Below are 19,252 nucleotides of genomic sequence, written 5' to 3'. Positions count from 1 at the left end.
AGGCCAAAGGGTAAGGTAGTGGCAGTTTTAAGACTCAAATCTAAGCCCAATAATCCCCAAGTTAGTGCTTTTTCCATGCCATAGCTTATAATTGCAGTTCTAATAGTACAGTGGGAAGAGGTTGGGGAGTGGGGAAAAAGAAACTAAGAATACACAGGACCTGACTTTTGGATGGGCTGCATAACCCTTGCTGTAAAACAACCTTTGTGCAGCTGTCATCTGGTTTGGCCTGTCTTTTTGCTTTTACAGAAGATGGAAAACTCACAACCCCATGGCCTGACTTCTCTTGAGAAAAATTTCATTTGTTCTGTAGAATAATTTTAAAGATTTTGTATTTGAATGCCTTTGCAGTTGACTACAGACATCACCACTCAGTAACATCTTATTTCAGGCCAATAAAGAGGACAAGACTATGCTAGCATAGATCAGTTATGTATATGCATGCACTTCTATGTCTGCATACAGTTGCTCATGTGTGTGCATACAATCTGTCATCTAATAAGACAATAGTCTCTGTCATCTACACTTAAAGTCATTGGAACAAAATGGGCTTCCAAAAGCTTGCATGTGGTTTTGGGAGAAAATATGCCTTCTCACAAACATGTTATTATGCAATCACCTGTGTGCATGTGTATGGGGAATCAACATGCCTGCACATATATATATAAATGTGTAACTCATCTGCTAGCTTGGTTGCTGAAAGAGAATTGGCATTACTCTACTAAAGTTGCTAATACACATAGATAGTCAGGGTGGGACACTCTCATGCCCAGTGATCCCTGGCCAGGGCCCTGGGAAGAGGGTTCCCACCATTACGCTCCTTCTTCCCTGAGCCACACCGCTTTGGACCCTGGATGAAAAAAGCCCTGTTCTGCTTCTGAATTGCAGCGAACGAAAACCCTTGGCAATGCACCTGTGGCCGACACTTTTGCTCCTTTGCTTGTGATATTATAGGAACATCAAGAATGCTACTTTGGGACCTTGTGTAGGAGGTGTACCATAACAGGAGATGAGATAGGAATTGATGGTATGTTATAGGGTTTGGTAGATCATAGAATGTGTTTGATGGGAAACCACTGGAGTGTTCTAACCAGAGAAGTGATATATCTTACATAGTAAAGGCCCATTCTGATGTTTTGATAATACAGGTAATGTAGTAACAGGGGTCCAATTAGGAGGCTATTGCAGTAACAGAAATGATAGATGATGGTGGATCATACCACTGTGGTACATATGTAAGAGGATGAGAAGTGCAGGGATGCAGAGTCTTTACTAAAAGGAGAAATGACAGTATCCATGATTGTGGGTGAGAGGAATCCAACAATGCCTTCAAAGTTTTTTGGGCATTAGCAAGTAGAAGAATGGAGTTGCTATGCCCTGGGATGGGGGAAATGATAGGAAGAGCAGGTTTATGGGAAGGGGAATCAGGATCTTAGCTTAGTGTATGATGAAATTGAATTTAAGATGAATATTAGCCATGCAAGAAGCAATGATGAATTGGCAGCTGTTACTGGAGTTCAGGGTTTGGGCTTCAAATATTAAAGTGTGCTTCATCTATGCAGTGGTGGGATCAAAGTGATGGAACTGTGTATGATACTGTAGGAAGTGAACGTAGGTAGGGAAGAAAAGAAATGCGAGAGTCGATATCTAGAGTACTTCCATGCGGTACTCCCATCAAGGGGATACAGAGTAACTAGCCAGAACACTGAAAAGCAGCATACCCTGAGGCAAAATGAAAACTAAGAAACATAAATGTCCTCTAAACAAAGTGAAAAAAACATTGCAGGGAGGAGGAAGCGATCAATAGTGCCAAATGCTACTGCTCAGTCAAGTACTACCAGCACTGAGAAATTATGACTAGATTTGGCAATGGTCAGGTCTTTGGGGACCTTGAGAAGAGCTATTTCACTGGAATGGTGGGAACAGAGGCTTGATTAGAGTAGATTCAAGAGAAAATGGGAATAGAGGAATAAACATATCAGAAATAGACAATGATTTTTGAGCAACTTTGCTGTAAAAGGAAAATAGATAATATTGCAGTAGATGGCAGGGACTGTGAAGTTAAGGTAAGGTTTTTTGTTTGTTTCTATCTTTCTTGTTTTGTTCTTAACATGGGGGACTTTACAGAATATTTGTGTAGTGATGGAAAACATGCAGTAAAGAAGAGTAAATTGGTGATGTGGGAGAGACAACTGGAAGCATTTCTGCGACATGCATTTAATCATTAAGAAGGGCGGCATCCATTGCCCAACCGAAGGGCTGGGTTTTGATAGGAGTGTAGAAAGCTCACACAGAGTGACCATAGAGAAGGCAAAGTATCAACTCTGAGATGTTGGTATGTGAAAAGTTTTGTAAGGTCTTTCCTTCCACGTTCTCAGTGACATCAACCCAACTTTGGCTGTTTAAATAGTAGTCAGAGGTTTGAGTAGAGAAGATGTAAACTATAATGCCGAAGATGGACTCAGTGGATTGAGGAAGAGTTTATGCCAAGGACCCCTACCACATTTCTGACACTGTTCTAGGCACAGGATATGCAGTTATGGAAATGCACATGTGAAATACTTGTGTGTTAATGTGTGTTTGTTTGGTAACAAGGTGGAGTAGAGGCATATTTGACGCCAGTTAACCTTGCCAGGAGTGAAGGCAGAGGACAAATATTCTGTTCCAAAGAGAGGCTCTCACTAGCCCTTCTCACCTGAAGGCACAGGGATAAAGGATGAAGTAAAGTGTGTCTGGCCACTGAGGAGTCTAGCGGCCTGCTTCTTTCCAGCTAACAGATAATGCATTTTCCTCCCAAAGTTAACCTCTCTCCAAACAACACTAAGCTTGGGTGTCAAATGACTGCCTCACCCTGATGAGGGTCACAAGCAGGAAAATGTTTACCCTTAACGAGGAAGGCTGACCTAAAGCCTGCATAGTTTCAAGAAGGATAAAGTACGTCCTGGTTTTTACATTCTGTATAAGGATCTCATGAATGACTGTATATCTCACCCATAGGTAATATCAAACTGAATGATAAGAACCAGAGGAATCTTGCAAAAGTAGTTTTATGAGTAGAAATTCAAAGAAATTTGAAGAAACTTTGGTAATCTGATACTCCCTGTATGCCCCCTTCCCTTTGATTATGAAGTATATAACCAACAGCATCACACGCAAAAACTGCAGCTCTTTTAAATGCTATTTATTTTTTTATGATATTTACTGTCAAATTGGTTTCCATACAACACCCAGTGCTCATCCCAACAGGTGCCCTCCTCAATGACCATCACCCACTTTCCCCTCCCTCCTACCCCCCATCATCCCACAGGTTATTCTGTTTTTAAGAGTCTTTTATGGTTTGCCTCCCTCCCTCTCTCTTTTTTTTTTCCTTCCCCTCCCACATGGTCTTCTGTTAAGTTACTTAGGATCCACATAAGAGTGAAAACATATGGTATCTGTCTTTCTCTGTATGGCTTATTTCACTTAGCATCACACTCTCCAGTTCCATCCACGTTGCTACAAAAGGCCATATTTCATTCTTTCTCATTACCACGTTCTTTATCCATTGTGTATATAAACCACAAGTTCTTTATCCATTAATCAGTTGATGGGCATTTAGGCTCTTTCCATAATTTGGCTATTGTTGAGAGTGCTGCTATAAACACTGGGGTACAAGTGCCCCTATGCGTCAGTACTCCTGTATCCCTTGGGTAAATTCCTAGCAGTGCTATTGCTGGGTCATAGGGTAGGTCTATTTTTAATTTTCTGAGGAACCTCCACACTGTTTTCCAGAGTGGCTGCACCAATTTGCATTCCCACCAGCAGTGCAACAGGGTTACTCTTTCTCCACATCCTCGCCAGCATCTAGAGTCTCTTGATTTGCTCATTTTAGCCACTCTGACTGGCATGAGGTGATCTCTGAGTGTGGTTTTGATTTGTATTTCCCTGATGAGCAGCGACGTTCAGCATCTTTTCATGTGCCTGTTGGCTATCCGGATGTCTTCTTTAGAGAAGTATCTATTCATGTTTTCTGCCCATTTCTTCATTGGATTATTTCTTTTTCAGGTGTGGAGTTTGGTGAGTTCTTTATAGATTTTGGATACTAGCCCTTTGTCTGATATGTCATTTGCAAATATTTTTTCCCATTCTGTCGGTTGCCTTTTAGTTTTGTTGATTGTTTCCTTTGCAGTGCAGAAGTATTTTATCTTCATGAGGTCCCAATAGTTCAGTTTTGCTTTTAATTCCCTTGCCTTTGGAGGTGTGTCAAGTAAGAAATTGCTGCGGCTGAGGTCAGAGAGCAGGAGAATTCCTGCTTTCTCCTCTAGGGTTTTGATGGTTTCCTGTCTCACATTCAGGTCCTTCATCCATTTTGAGTTTATTTTTGTGAATGGTGTCAGAAAGTGGTCTAGTTTCATTTTTCTGCATGTTGCTGTCCAGTTCTCACAGCACCATTTGTGAAAGAGACTGTCTTTTTTCCATTGGATACTCTTTCCTGCGTTGTCAAAGATTAGTTGGCCATACTTTTGTGGGTCCAATTCTGGAGTCTCTATTCTATTCCATTGGTCTGTGTGTCTGTTTTTGTGCCAATACGATGCTGTCTTGATGATTACAGCTTTGTAGTAGAGGCTAAGGTCTGGGGCTTAGCCCCAGACTTCGGGGGGTCTGCCTTGCCCGGTGGGCTGCCCCTCCACTGCCCGGCTCCCTCCTGCCAGTCCGTGTAGCACACACCGCCTCTCCACTCTTCCTACCCTCTTCCGTGGGCTTCTTCTGTACCATGACTGCTTTCTTAATTTATCTTTCTGTTGCTTCATTATTAGTGTATAGAAATGCAACAAATTTCTGTAGAATGATTTTGTATTCTGTGACCTTACTGAATTCATTAATCAGTTCTAGTAGTTTTTTGGTCAAGTTGTTATGGTTTTCTATACAAATAATCATGTCATCTTCAAATAGTAAAATTTTACTTTTTCCTTACCAATTTGGTGACTTTTATTTCTTTTCCTTGTCTGATTGTTGCAGCTAGGACTTCCAGTTTAATGTTAAATAAAAGTGGTGAGAGTGGACATCCTTGTATTATTCCTGATATTAGAGGAAAAGCTGTCAGTTTTTCATCATTGAGTATGATGTTAGCTGTGGGTTTCTCATATATGACATTGATTAACGTATGTTACCTCTAAACCCATTTTGTTGAGAGTTTTTACCATGAAAGGATGTTGTATTTGGTCAAATGCTATGTCTGCATCTCTTGGATGATCATATTTTTTATCTTTCATTTTGTTAATGCAATGTATCATGCCGATTATTTCATCTCTGGTATAAAATCCACTTGATCCTGGTCAGTGTTTCTTTTAATGTGTTGTTGAATTTGGTTTGCTAATGGTTATTTCATCTATGTTCATGAAAGATATTGGCCAGTAATTTTCTTTTTTGGTAATGTTTTGTTTAGTTTGGGTATCAAGGTAATGCTTGCCTTGTGAAATGAATTTGGAAATCTTAGTTCCTCTTCTATTTTTGGAATAACTGAGAAGAATGAGTGTTTACTCTTCTTCAAATATTTGATAAAATTTACCTGTGAAGCCACTTGGTCCTGGAGTTTTCTTTGTTGTGAATTTTTTTATTACTAATTCAATTTCATTACTAGTAATCAGTATGTTCAAATTTTCTATTTCTTCCTAATTCAGTTGGAGTTTGGTTCAGTGTTCAGAGCTGAGAGGTATTAAAGAATTAGAATTTTCAGGATAGCCAATCATTGGCTAGGAGGGATGGCATTGGGATGTGCCTTTAAAGAAATGGAAACACACAAAGAGGAAAAATAATTTAAAAATGACAGTGGTCTCATTTCTGGGTAAAAAGAAATAAGTAGTCACCAACCTATAAAACCTGGACAAAATGCTGGAGCAGCTATTTGGGAACTCTGAAAAGACAACATCAACTGGTTATTTAGGGAAATCACACACTAAAATGTGATTCAAAGTGGGAATTCAAAGTATCATTAAACTTGCATGGAGTTTCTTTATTATTTTCTCCTCTACACTGAATCTGGCTTGGTCTATACTCAACACAGAGGGAAACACAGATATGAATACTACAATACAGGCTGAGAGGAAGACAAGGGAAGCTTTTTTTCTGGCTAAAGGAGTGGGAAGTGGAGAACTCCTAGAGCTCTGAAAGTGGGGGAGGAAATCTTTGGATTCTTTTTCTCTCTTCTTTTTCTTTACTCTCTTGAGTCTCAGCCCCAGAGCAATTCTACAGCATAAGCTAAGAGGTCCCAAGCTACAACTCCAAAACTGCAGGGACAAGCTCCTCTCTTTTTTTTTTAACTCTATGTTCTATGTCACTTCACAGTGATATAGTCACAGAAGTGGGTAATTTCTACCTGTAGAACAGAAACAGGAAGCCCCAGGAAACCAGAAAGTACTGAGAAGATAGCAAAGAACTTAGTTCTTGGGAAAGTACCTCCATAAAGCTTTTTATAAACTTTTCTTTCAACTTTCCTTTTAAAAATTTTTTATGGGGCGCCTGGGTGGCGCAGTCGGTTAAGCGTCCGACTTCAGCCAGGTCATGATCTCGCGGTCCGTGAGTTCGAGCCCCGCGTCGGGCTCTGGGCTGATGGCTCAGAGCCTGGAGCCTGTTTCCGATTCTGTGTCTCCCTCTCTCTCTGCCCCTCCCCCGTTCATGCTCTGTCTCTCTCTGTCCCAAAAATAAATAAACGTTGAAAAAAATTAAAAAATATTTTAATGTTGATTTTATTTCTGAGGGAGAGAGAGACAGAGCATGAGCAGGGGAGGGGCAGAGAGAGAGAGAGGGAGACATAGAATTTGAAGCAGGCTTCAGGCTCTGAGCTGTTAGCACAGAGCCCAATGTGGGGCTCAAACTCACACACTGTGAGATCATGACCTGAGATGAAGTGGGATGCTTAACCAACTGAGCCACCCAGGCACCCAACCTCTAACTTTCAAATGCTTAGATTTGATCATAATTACCCTACCAAAGACTGAAAATTTTGCTACCTGATAGACCTCTGCCCAGGTGCCAGAGTAGCCACTGGATGGTACACATGTAAAACAAATCCAAATAGCACTGGAAAGGCTTTGAAAACTGAACTTACATTGGAACTACAGCCCACAGAGGACAGGTTGAAACTTGTAGCTTGACCTAACCAAACCAAGTGCCTGATAAAACAAAAATATTAATATAGTTTATGAGATTTAACATATCTAAAGTCTCATGACATAACACTCAAACTGTTCAGAGTAAAACTCCAATTATTTTGACATACAAAGAATCACAGATAACTTTCATGGGAAAAGGCACATAGCTAACGACAAAAGGATGACACAGATGTTGGAAATGCATGACAAAGATTTAAAGAATTGTAATAAAAAGTGTTTGAGCAATTATGAACACACCTGAAATAAAGTTTAAAGTAGAAAGTATCAGTAAACATACAGAAGAGATATTGAAAACCCAAACACAAATGTTAGAATGAAAAATACAATAATCTAATTAAAAACTCTCTGATAGGACTGTATAGGAGAATTAATATAATAGAGAAACAAAGTCTGTGAACCTGAAGATTAATCAATAGAAATAATCCAATTTGAAAAACAGTGTAAACAGGCTGAAAAAAAAAAGAACAATGCCTCAGGGACTTGTGAGAAATGACAAAAGATCTAACATACCCATCATTGGAGTCTTAAAAATAGGGAGAGGGCATAGTGCTGAAAAATAAAGAAATACTGGCTCTAATGTTTTAAAGTTTGTCAAAAGACATAAGCCTGCAGATTTAAGATCAGTGAACTTTAAAGAGGATAAGCCCAAAGAAACATATTTCCAGACATGTCATAATCAAACTGTCAAAAACTAAAGACAAAAAAGAATTCTGGGGGGGGGGTGCGGGGATGCCTGCATGGCTCAGTTGGTTAAGTGTCCAAATCTTGGTTTTGGCTCACGTCGTGATCTCAGAGTTTGTGAGTTCGAGTGCTACATCAGACTGTGCTGACAGCACTGAGCCTGCTGGAGATTCTTTCTATCTCTTTTCTCTGTCCCTTCCCCACTTGTGCTTCTCTCTCTCTCTCTCAAAATAAATAAACTTCTTAAAAAAGGAAATCTTGGAACAGTTAGAAAAAGTGTGTTACCTTAGTTGAATAATTATTCAAATGACTGTGCGTTTAATCACAAACCATAGAGTCCAGAAGAAGGTAGCTTACATTTTTCAAATGCTTAAGGAAAAGAATTTTCAATCCAGAATTGGTGAAAATATCCTTTAGGCATGAAGGGGAAATAAAGGCTTTTTCAGAAGAAGGACACTAAGAAAATCAATACACAGTAGAAATGCATTTAAAAATTGGTGAACAGCGGGGAAGCTAAGATGGTGGGGTTGTAGGAAAACCTAGGCTAATACCATCTTTCAAACAAAACTCGATAACTTTCAAATCATTCTGAATACCCAAGAAATCAACCTGAGGATTGACAGAACAAATTCCACAACTAAAATGTGAGAAGAGGAAGGTAGGAAGTGTGGAGACATAGTCTGGGGGAGAAATGAATCTTGGGTGCTACAGAGGTGAAGGAGCCCTGAACATGGAGAAAGGCCAGAGAGAGAGAGCACACAGAGGAGCACACAAGGAGAACATTTCCCAGAAGCCATTGGTTGGAGAAATGAGAAGGACTTATTTTCATGAGTTTTTACATCCAGCAAACCTTGAAGACTGGAATTTTAAAGGTTGGAGGACTTGGCTGGGATATAGCCATAAGGACACTGCCCTACTCCTGGAGAGAAAGGAGGCAAACAATCTGGGGCAGACTGCACAATCTGAGGAATGCCTGGGGCACGCAGAGGGAGATACTCATCTTGGAGTATGTCCTTGAGAGTTAGAGTTCATGGAGCTGCCTTTCCAGGACAAAGGATATGGTGGCACTGTCTCCTTCCTCCACCCCTCAGCACAAATGCAGAGACACCTGCCAAGGGAAGCTCAGCCCCAATGATGGCTGCCTAGCCTGCTTGATCTGGGTCCCATGCTCCTGTGCTCTGGTTCGATTGGTCTTATCAGTCAAGCTGCCCTCAGTCCCAATATAGTAAGAACCTTCTCTGGAGGAACAACACAGGCCCCTACCCACACACTGTCTCTAAACCCTGTACTTTTGAAACTCGGGAGGCTTGGATAGGATACAGCCCTGAGGGCACTGTCCGGCTTCTAGAGGGAAGGCAGGCAAATAGTCCAGAGGTAGGAGAAGGCAGCCATCTATGAGGAACCTGGGACACATGGGAGGAAATGGTTCACTCTTCTTAGGGTGCTTCCCTAAGAGCAGCAAGGAGTGAAAACCCTCTCCATGGGAAAAGATGTCCATGTTGCTGGCTGGTGACACCCTCAGCATGAATACAGAACCATCTTCTGCACCACTGACACTGGCTACATAACCTGCTTACAACAGGTCCCACACCCCTGTACGCTGCTGGTACAGCCCTTCTTAATCAAATATGCCTCTGTCCCAGTGTGGTGGGCCCCTTACCCAGAATTCCAGCAGAAACACCTGCCTAACCACATCTCCCAATCACAAATTACTACAAGGCCTCGGTTCTCATAGAAGTAGCATCAGGTCTCATTTAAGAAGCAGATCAGAGCACATCTAGTTGAAACTTGCCACACTATGGCCAAGGACCAAACACTGCCCACTTGCAGACAAGAAGAGCCTCTGCAGACAGGTGGTATGAAGGATAGAGCAGCCACAACACAGGAGCAGAGAACACGCAGCACGCATCAGAGACGCTCCCTGAAGCACCAGGCCTTGGACAACATAAGACCTCTTCTTCATATAGCCATTACTATGAGGAGCAGGAAATATAACAGATTTTTCTAACACAGAGAAGACAGAAACTTAGACAAAATGTCAAGACAAAGGAATTCATCACTAATGAAACAATAAGCTAGGGTCACAGTCAGAGATCTAAGTGAAACAAATATAACTAACATGACTTTAAAGAGAATTTAAAGCAACAATAATAAGTATACTTGCTAGGCTTGAGAAAAGAATGGAAGGCTTCAGGAGGCCCTTACCACATAGATAAAATAACTTAAAAAAAATCAGTGAGAAATAACAAATACAATCATTGAAAATTACAAGAGATTGGATGCAATGAACACAAGGGTGGAAGAAGCAAAGAATGAGTAAGTGATATAGAAGATAAAATATTGGAAAATAATGAAGCTGAACAAAAGAGAGGAAGAATAATTATGGAATGAGAGAATAGACAGGGAACTCATTAACTCCAACAGACATAATAATATTTGGATTACAAGAGTCACAGAAGAAGAGAGAGAAAAAAGAAGCAGAAACATTATTTGAAGAAATAACAGCTGAAAATGTCCCTAATCTAGGGAAGGAAACAGACATCCAGATCTAGGAGGCGTAGAGAACACCAATCAAAATCAATAAAAGCATGGGGTGCCTGGGTGACTCAGTGGTTTTTGCATCTGACTCATGATTTCAGCTCACGTCATGATCCCAGGGTCGTGGGATCGAGTTCTGTATTGAGCTCTGTGCTGATGCGGAGAATGCTTAAGATTTTTTCTCTCTCTCTCTCTGCCCCACTCCTCTGCTCATGCACTCACTTTCTTTCTAAAATAAAATAACATGTTAAAAACAAATCAATAAAAGCAGGCCAACATAAAGAAATGTAATTAAGTTTGCAAATAGCAATAAAGAAAAAAATCTAAAAGAAGCAAGACAAAAGAAGTCCATAATTTACATGGGAAGACCCATAGGCTAGCTGTAGATCTCCCAACAGAAATTGGGCAATCTAGAAGGGAGTAGCATGATATGAGTGGGAAGATCTGCAGCTAATAATATTCTATGCAGCAAAGCTATCATTTGGAATACAAGAAGAGAGAAAGAATTTCACAGACAAACAAAAAATAAAGGACATCATGATCACTAAACCAGCACGACAGGAAATATTAAAGGGGACTACATGAGTGGAAAGGAAAACCAAAATTAACAATGACCAGAAGAGAACAAAAAAAAATCTCCAGAAACAATGACAAAACAAGTAATAAAATGGCACTAAATACCTACCTATTAATAATTACTTTGAATGTAAATGAACAAAATGTTCCAATCAAAAGACATAGGGTGTCAGAATGGATAAAACAAGATCTTTCTGTATGTGTCTGCAAGAGACCCATTATAGACATAAAGACACCTGCAAATTGAAAGTGAGGGGATGGAGAAATATTTATCAGGCAATTGGACATCAAAAGAAAACTGAGGTAGCCATACTAATATCATACAAACTAGATTTTAAACTAAAGAGTGTAACAAGAGATGAAGAAGGGTATATAATCATAATAAAGGGGATCATCCAACATGAAGATCTGACAGTTGTAAATATTTATGCCTCCAACATATAAAAACCAAAATATGTAAATCAATTAACCACAAACATAAAGAAACATTGATAATAATACCATAATAGTAGGGGACTTCAACACCCTACTTACAGCAATGGACAGATCACATATACAGAAAATCAAGAAGGAAACAATGGCTTTGAATGATACACTGAACCAGATTGACTTAACAGCGATATTCAGAACATTCCATCCTAAAGCAGCAAAATACACATTATTTTCAAGAGCACATGGGAAATTCTGCAGAATAGATCATGTAGTAGGCAAAAAATCAGGCCTCAAGAAGTACAAAAACATTGAGATCATATCATGCAACTTTTCTGTCTACAACGCCATCAAACTTGAGGTCAATCACAAGAAAAAATCTGGAAACACAACAAATACATGGAGGTTAAAAAACATGCTAGTAAATAATGAATGTGTCAACCAGGAAATCAAGGAAGAAATATATATATATATATATATATATATATATATATATATATATATATATGCAAAGAAATAAAAATGAACACACAAGGGTCCAAAACCTCCTATGGTCCTGCATCCCTAGATGCAGCAAAAGCAGTCCTCGGAGAGAAGTATATAGCAATACAGTTTCCATCCAGAATCAAGAAAAATCTCAAATAAACAACCTAACCTTATAGCTAAAAGAGCTAGAAAAACAACAAACAAAGCCTAAAGCCAGCAGAAGAGGGGAAATAATAAAAATTAGAGCAAAATAATAAATTATATAGAAACTAAAATAAATTAGTACAGATCAACAAAACAAGGAGCGATTCTTTGAAAAAGATTAATAAAATTGATAAACCCCTAGCCAGACTCATCAAAAATAAAAGAGAAAATACCAAAATAAATAAAATCATAAATGAGAGAGAAGAAACAACCAACATCACATAAAACAATTACAAAGAATATATGAAAAAAATATGCCAACAAATTGGACAACCTGGAAGAAATGGGTAAATTTCTAGAAACATATAAACTAACAAAACTGAAACAAGAAGAAATAGAAAACTTGAACAGACCAATTCCAGCAAATAAATTGAATCAGTAATCAAAAATCTCCCAACAAACAGAAGTCCAGAGCTAGATAGCTTCACTGGGGAGTTTTACCAAACATTTTAAAGAGAATTAATACCTATTATCCTTAAACTATTTTAACAAAACAGAAATTGAAGGAAAACTTCCCAATCCATTCTGTAAGGCCAGCATTACCCTGGTACCAAAATCAGACAAAGACTCCACTAAAAAGAGAACTACAGGCTGATAGCCCTCATGGACATAGATGTGAAAATTCTCAATAAAATACTAGGAAATTGCATCCAATGGTCTGTTAAATGAATCTTTTACCAGGATCAAGTGGGATTTCTTCCTGGCCTGAAGATGTCTTCAATATTAACAAATCAATCAACATGATACACCACACTTATACATGAAAGGATAAACGCCATATGATCCTTTGAATAGATGCAGAAAAAGAATCCTACAAGGTACAACATCCATTCAGGATAAAAAACCCTCAAGAAAGGATGAATAGAAGGAGCATACCTAAAAATCATAAAGGCCATATACAAAAAACCTGACAGCTAATATCATCCTCAATGCGGAAAAAGTGAGAGCTTTTCCTCTATGGTCAGGCACGGTACAGGGATGTCCACTGTCACCACTGTTATTTAGCATAGTACTGGGAGTCCTAGTGATGACAGTCAGACAACAAAAAGAAATAAAAGGTATCCAACTTGTCAAGGAAGAAGTCAAACTCTCACTATTTGCAGATGACATGATACTGTATATAGAAAACCAAAGACTCCACCAAACAATTGCTAGAATGGATACGTGAAGTTAGCAAAGTCACAGGATAAAAAATAAACTTATAGAAATTTATGTTGTCTTTCTATACACCAATAATGAAGCAGCATAAAGAAAACTCAAGGAATCAATTCCATTTACAACTGTACCAAAACCCATAAGATATCTAGAAGTAACCTAACCAAAGAGGTAAAAGATATTAACTCTGAAAACTATAAAATACGGATGAAAGAAGTTGAAAAGCATTCCATGCTTATGGATTGGAATAACAAATATTGCTAATATGTGTTACCAAGAGCAATTGACATATCTAATGCAATCCCAAACAACACCAGCATTATTCATAAAGCTAGAACAAATAATCCTAAAATTTGCATGGTACAACAAAAGACCAAAAATACCGAAGCAATCTTGAAAAAGAAAAGTGCAGCTGGAGGTATCACAATTGCAAACTTAAAGTTATATTACAAAGACAGTCTCTTCAACAAATGTTCTTGAAAGAACTGGACGGCAACATGCAAAAGAATCAAACTGGACCACTTTCTTACATCATACACACAAAAAATTCAAAATGGATGAAAGACCTAAATGTGAGACAGGAAACCATCAATATCCTACAGGAGAATACAGGCAGAAATGTCTGTGACATCAGTTGTAACAATTTCTTACTAGATATGACTCCTGAGTCAATGGAAACAAAAGAAAAATAAACTATTGGGACTTCATCAAAATAAAAAGCTTCTACACAGTGAAGTAAACAATGAACAAAACTGAAAGGGAACTTTCAGAATGGGAGACAATATTTGCAAATGACATATCTGATAATGGTGTAGTATCCAAAATATATAAATAGTTTATAAAACTCAACACACAAAAAACAAATAATCTAGTTACATAATGGGCAGAAGACATGAATAGACATTTTTCCCAGAAAGACATACAGATGGCAAAGACACACATGAAAAGGAGCTCAACATCACTCATCATCAGGGAAATACAAATAAAAACCACAATGAGGTATTATTACCTCACAGCTGTCAGAAAGGCTAAAATTAACAACACAGGAAACAATCGGTGTTGGTGAAGACATGGAAAAAGGGGAAAATTTTGCACTGTTGGTCAGAATGCAAACTGGTACAGCCATTCTGGAAAACAGTAAGAAGGTTCTTAAAAAGTTAAAAATAGAACTACACTAATACATTGCAATCAAGGTCCATCTCAAGACACAAAAATCCCAAATACAAAATCTAACAGCACACCTCATGGATAGAGGCAGAACATCAAAGACACCCCAAACCCAGAAGAAGAAGAGAAATAATAAAGATCAGAAGAGAAATGAACAATATAGAATGTAAAAAACCAGTAGAGCAGATCAATGAAACCAAGAGTTGGTTTTTGAAAAAATAAACAAAATTGATAAACCTCTAGCCAGGCTTCTCAAAAAGAAAAGGGAGAGGACCAAAATAGATAAAATCATGAAGGAAAATGGAATTATTACAACCAATCCCTCAGAAATACAAGCAATTATCTGAGAACACTATGAAAAATTATATGCCAACAAAATGGACAACCTGGAACAAATGGACAAATTCCTAAGCACCGACCCACTTCCAAAACTCAAACAGGAAGAAATAGAAAACTTGAACACACCCATAACCTGCGAAGAAATTGAATCAGTTATCAAAAATCTCCCAACAAATAAGAGTCCAGGACCAGATGGCTTCCCTGGGGAATTCTACCAGACATTTAAAGCAGAGACAATACCTATCCTTCTCAAGCTGTTCCAACAAATAGAAAGGGAAGGTAATCGTCCAGACTCATTGTATGAAGCCAGCATTTCTTTCATTTCCAAACCAGAGACCCAGCAAAAAAAAAACAAAAAAACAAAAAAAAAACAGAACTACAGGCCAATATCCCTGACAAATATGGATGCAAAAATTCTCAACAAGATACTAGCAAATCGAATTCAACAGCTTATAAAAAGAATTATTCACCATGATCAAGTGGGATTCATTCCTGGGATGAAGGGCTGGTTCAACATTCGCAAATCAATCAATGTGATACATCACATTAATAAAAGGAAAGATAAGAACCATATGATCCTGTCACTCGATGCAGAAAAAACATTTGACAAAATTCAGCATCCTTTCTTAATAAAACCCCTCGAGAAAGTCGGGATAGAAGGAACATACTTAAACATCATCAAAGCCATTTATGCAAAGCCCACAGCTAATACCATCCTCAACGGGGAAAAACTGAGAGCTTTCCCCCTGAGATCAGGAACACGACAGGGATGTCCCCTCTCACTGCTGTTGTTTAACATAGTGTTGGAAGTGCTAGCATCAGCAATCACACAACAAAAGGCAATCAAAGGCATCAAAATTGGCAAAGATGAAGTCAAGCTTTCATTTTTTGCAGACGACATGATACTCTACATGGAAAACCCAATAGACTCCACCAAAAGTCTGTTAGAACTGATACATGAATTCAGCAAAGTCGCAGGATACAAAATTAATGTACAGAAATCAGTTGCATTCTTATACACTAATAATGAAGTAACAGAAAGACAAATAAAGAAACTGAGCCCATTCACAATTGCACCAAGAGCCATAAAATACCTAGGAATTTTATGTTCACTTAAATTTATCTTCACTTAGTTTATTTATCTTCACTTAAACCTAAGTGAAGATGTAAAAGATCTGTATGCTGAAAACTATAGAAAGCTTATGATGGAAATGGAAGAAGATATAAAGAAATGGAAAAACATTGCGTGCTCACGGATTGGAAGAATACATATTGTAAAATGTCAATACTACCCAAAGCTACCTACACATTCAACGCAATCCCAATCAAAATTGCACCAGCATTCTTCTCGAAGCTAGAACAAGCAATTCTAAAATTTGTATGGAACCACAAAAGACCCCAAATAGCCAAGACCCCGAAGAAGACCAAAGCGGGAGGCATCACAATCCCAGACCTTAGCCTCTACTACAAAGCTGTAATCATCAAGACAGCATCGCATTGGCACAAAAACAGACACACAGACCAATGGAATAGAATAGAGACTCCAGAATTGGACCCACAAAAGTATGGCCAACTAATCTTTGACAACGCAGGAAAGAGTATCCAATGGAAAAAAGACAGTCTCTTTCACAAATGGTGCTGTGAGAACTGGACAGCAACATGCAGAAAAATGAAACTAGACCACTTTCTGACACCATTCACAAAAATAAACTCAAAATGGATGAAGGACCTGAATGTGAAACAGGAAACCATCAAAACCCTAGAGGAGAAAGCAGGAATTCTCCTGCTCTCTGACCTCAGCCGCAGCAATTTCTTACTTGACACACCTCCAAAGGCAAGGGAATTAAAAGCAAAAATGAACTATTGGGACCTCATGAAGATAAAATGCTTCTGCACTGCAAAGGAAACAATCAACAAAACTAAAGAGTATCTATCTAAAGAACTCACCAAACTCCACACCCGAAAAACAAATAATACAGTGAAGAAATGGGAAGAAGACATGAATAGATACTTTTCTAAAGGAGACATCCAGATGGCCAACAGGCACATGAAAAGATGCTCAACGTCACTCCTCATCAGGGAAATACATACCAAACCACACTCAGATACCACCTCACCCTGGTCAGAGTGGCTAAAAGGAACAAATCAGGAGACTATAGATGCTGGCGAGGATGCGGAGAAATGGGAACCCTCTTGCACTGCTGGTGGGAATGCAAACTGGTGCAGCTGCTCTGGAAAACAGTGTGGAGGTTCCTCAGAAAATTAAAAATAGACCTACCCTATGACCCAGCAATAGCAGTGCTAAGAATTTACCCAAGGGATACAGGAGTGCTGATGCATAGGGGCACTTGTACCCCAATGTTTATAGCAACACTTTTCCAAATTATGGAAGGAGCCTAAATGGCCATCAACTGAAGAATGGATAAAGAAGATGTGGTTTATATGTACAATGGAATACTACTTGGCAATGAGAAATAATGAAATCTGGCCATTTGTAGCAACGTGGATGGAACTGGAGAGTGTTATGCTAAGTGAAATAAGTCAGGCAGAGAAAGACACATACCATATCTTTTCACTCATATGTGGATTCTGAGAAACTTAACAGAAGACCAGGGGGGAGGGGAAGGGGGGAAAAAGGAAACGAAAAAAAAAAAGTTACAGAGAGGGAAGGAGGCAAACCATAAGAGACTCTTAAATACTGAGGACAAACTGAGGGTTGATGTGGGGCGGGATGGAGGGGAAAGTGGGTGGGCATTGAAGAAAGCACTTGTTGGATGAGCACTGGGTGTTGTATGGAAACCAATTTGACAATAAATTTCATTAAAAAAAAGTACTACCCTATGATCCAGTAATAGATATTACCAAAAGGATACAAAAACACTTATTTTTAAATATTTAAAATATTTACCAATGACACAAAAATACTAATTCAAAGGGATATATGCACCCCAATATTTATAGCAGCATTATCAAAAATAACCCACTTGTGGAAAGAACCTAAATATTCACTGAGTGATGAATGGACAAAGAAGATTTGGTGTATTTATATAAATATATATACATCATCGAATATTACTCAGTCATAAAAGATAATCAAATCTTGCCTTTTGCCATGACATGGATGGATGCAGAGTGTACTATGTTAAGTGAAACTAATCAAAGAAAGACAAATACCATATGATTTCACTCATGTGTAGAATTTAAGTAAGAAAACAAAGGAGCATGGGGGGGAAAGTGGGGAAAACTAAGAAAGACACTCTTAACTATAGAGAAGAAAGATGTTAGAAGAAAGATGTTAGAAAGATGAAAGACATTATCAGAGTGAACGTGGGAAGGGGATTGGTTAAATATGTTATGGGGAAAAAGGAGGACCCTTATGATGAGCACCCAGTGTTGTATGTAAGTGTTGAATCACTAAATTCTACACCTGGAATTAAAATTACACTGTATGTTAACTAACTGGAATTTAAATAAAAACTTGAGGAAAACACAGATGTGGTATTTATATGCAATGGAATATTACTCAGCCATAAGAAAGAATGAAATCTTGCCATTTACAATGACATGGATGGAGATTATTATGCTAAGCCAACAAGCCAATTGGAGAAAGACAAATACCATATGATTTCACTCATGTGTGGAATTTAAGAAACAAAACAAATGAACATAGTGGGGGAAAGAAAAAAGAGAGGAAACCTAAGAAACAGACTCTTAACTATAGAGAACTGATGGTTACCAGAGGGTAGGTGGGTAGAGGGATGTGTTACACAGGTTATGGGGATTATGGAGGGTCCTTGTTGTGATGAGCACCAGTTGTTCTATGTAAGTGTTGAATCACTAAATACTGCACCTGAAACTAATATTATACTGTATGATAACCTTGAATTTAAATAAAAACTTGGGAAAAAATCTTCAGACAAGATGGAAATTATACCAGTGGAAACTTAGACTATTAGGAATGAAAGAAGATCAACATAAATGATAAATACCTTGGTAAATATAATAGCCTTGTCTTCTCCTCTTGAGTTCTTTAAAATATATCTGATAGCTGAAAGTATAAAGCATAATAAATACTCATGTGGTTTTCAATGCATGTAAATACAATATATATATACAATAACTATAGCATAGAGAAGGGAAAATAAGGGCAACTATGTGGTGATAAGGTTTCTACATTCCAATAAAAGTGGTAAAATATTGGTTTTAAATATCCGGTGAAAAGTATGTATTTTGTGATCCCATTTTGCTTAAAACATACAAAGAGATAAAAATAATCATGGTAAGTAATTTAAATGTAATACAAAAGTGTTTGAATCACTGAAAAGTTGGTAGCAAAGGGAAAGAAACGAAAGCAGAAGAAACAAAGAGAAGCAATGAGAGAGGGAAAGGAGGAAGTAAAGAAAAAAAAAATGCAATGTTACACCAAATACAAAGATACCAATAATTGAAGTAAATGTAAATGGTCTAAACAAGGCTGGAAAACTTCCTGTAAATGGCCATATAATAAATATTTTAGGCTTTGTCGC

General features: G+C 38.2%; 1 long non-coding RNA gene across 1 annotated transcript in view; it reads right to left on the bottom strand.

The window, feature by feature from the left end:
* Window positions 1–4,500: 4,500 nt before the first annotated feature.
* The window catches only part of LOC109496545, a 57,761-nt gene continuing 43,009 nt past the window's right edge, over window positions 4,501–19,252 (bottom strand). Inside the window, exons 2-3 of the long non-coding RNA XR_002152629.2 lie at window positions 18,716–18,774; window positions 4,501–5,758 (exon numbers count right to left, since the gene is read on the bottom strand). This is a non-coding gene — a long non-coding RNA (uncharacterized LOC109496545). The remainder of the gene's footprint in view (window positions 5,759–18,715; window positions 18,775–19,252) is intronic.

This window comes from Felis catus, chromosome X (assembly GCF_018350175.1).
Source record: "Felis catus isolate Fca126 chromosome X, F.catus_Fca126_mat1.0, whole genome shotgun sequence".
Taxonomy (NCBI): Eukaryota; Metazoa; Chordata; class Mammalia; order Carnivora; family Felidae; genus Felis; species Felis catus.
Note: the sequence above shows the minus strand (reverse complement) of the source record. Positions and strands in the feature narration are given on the sequence as shown.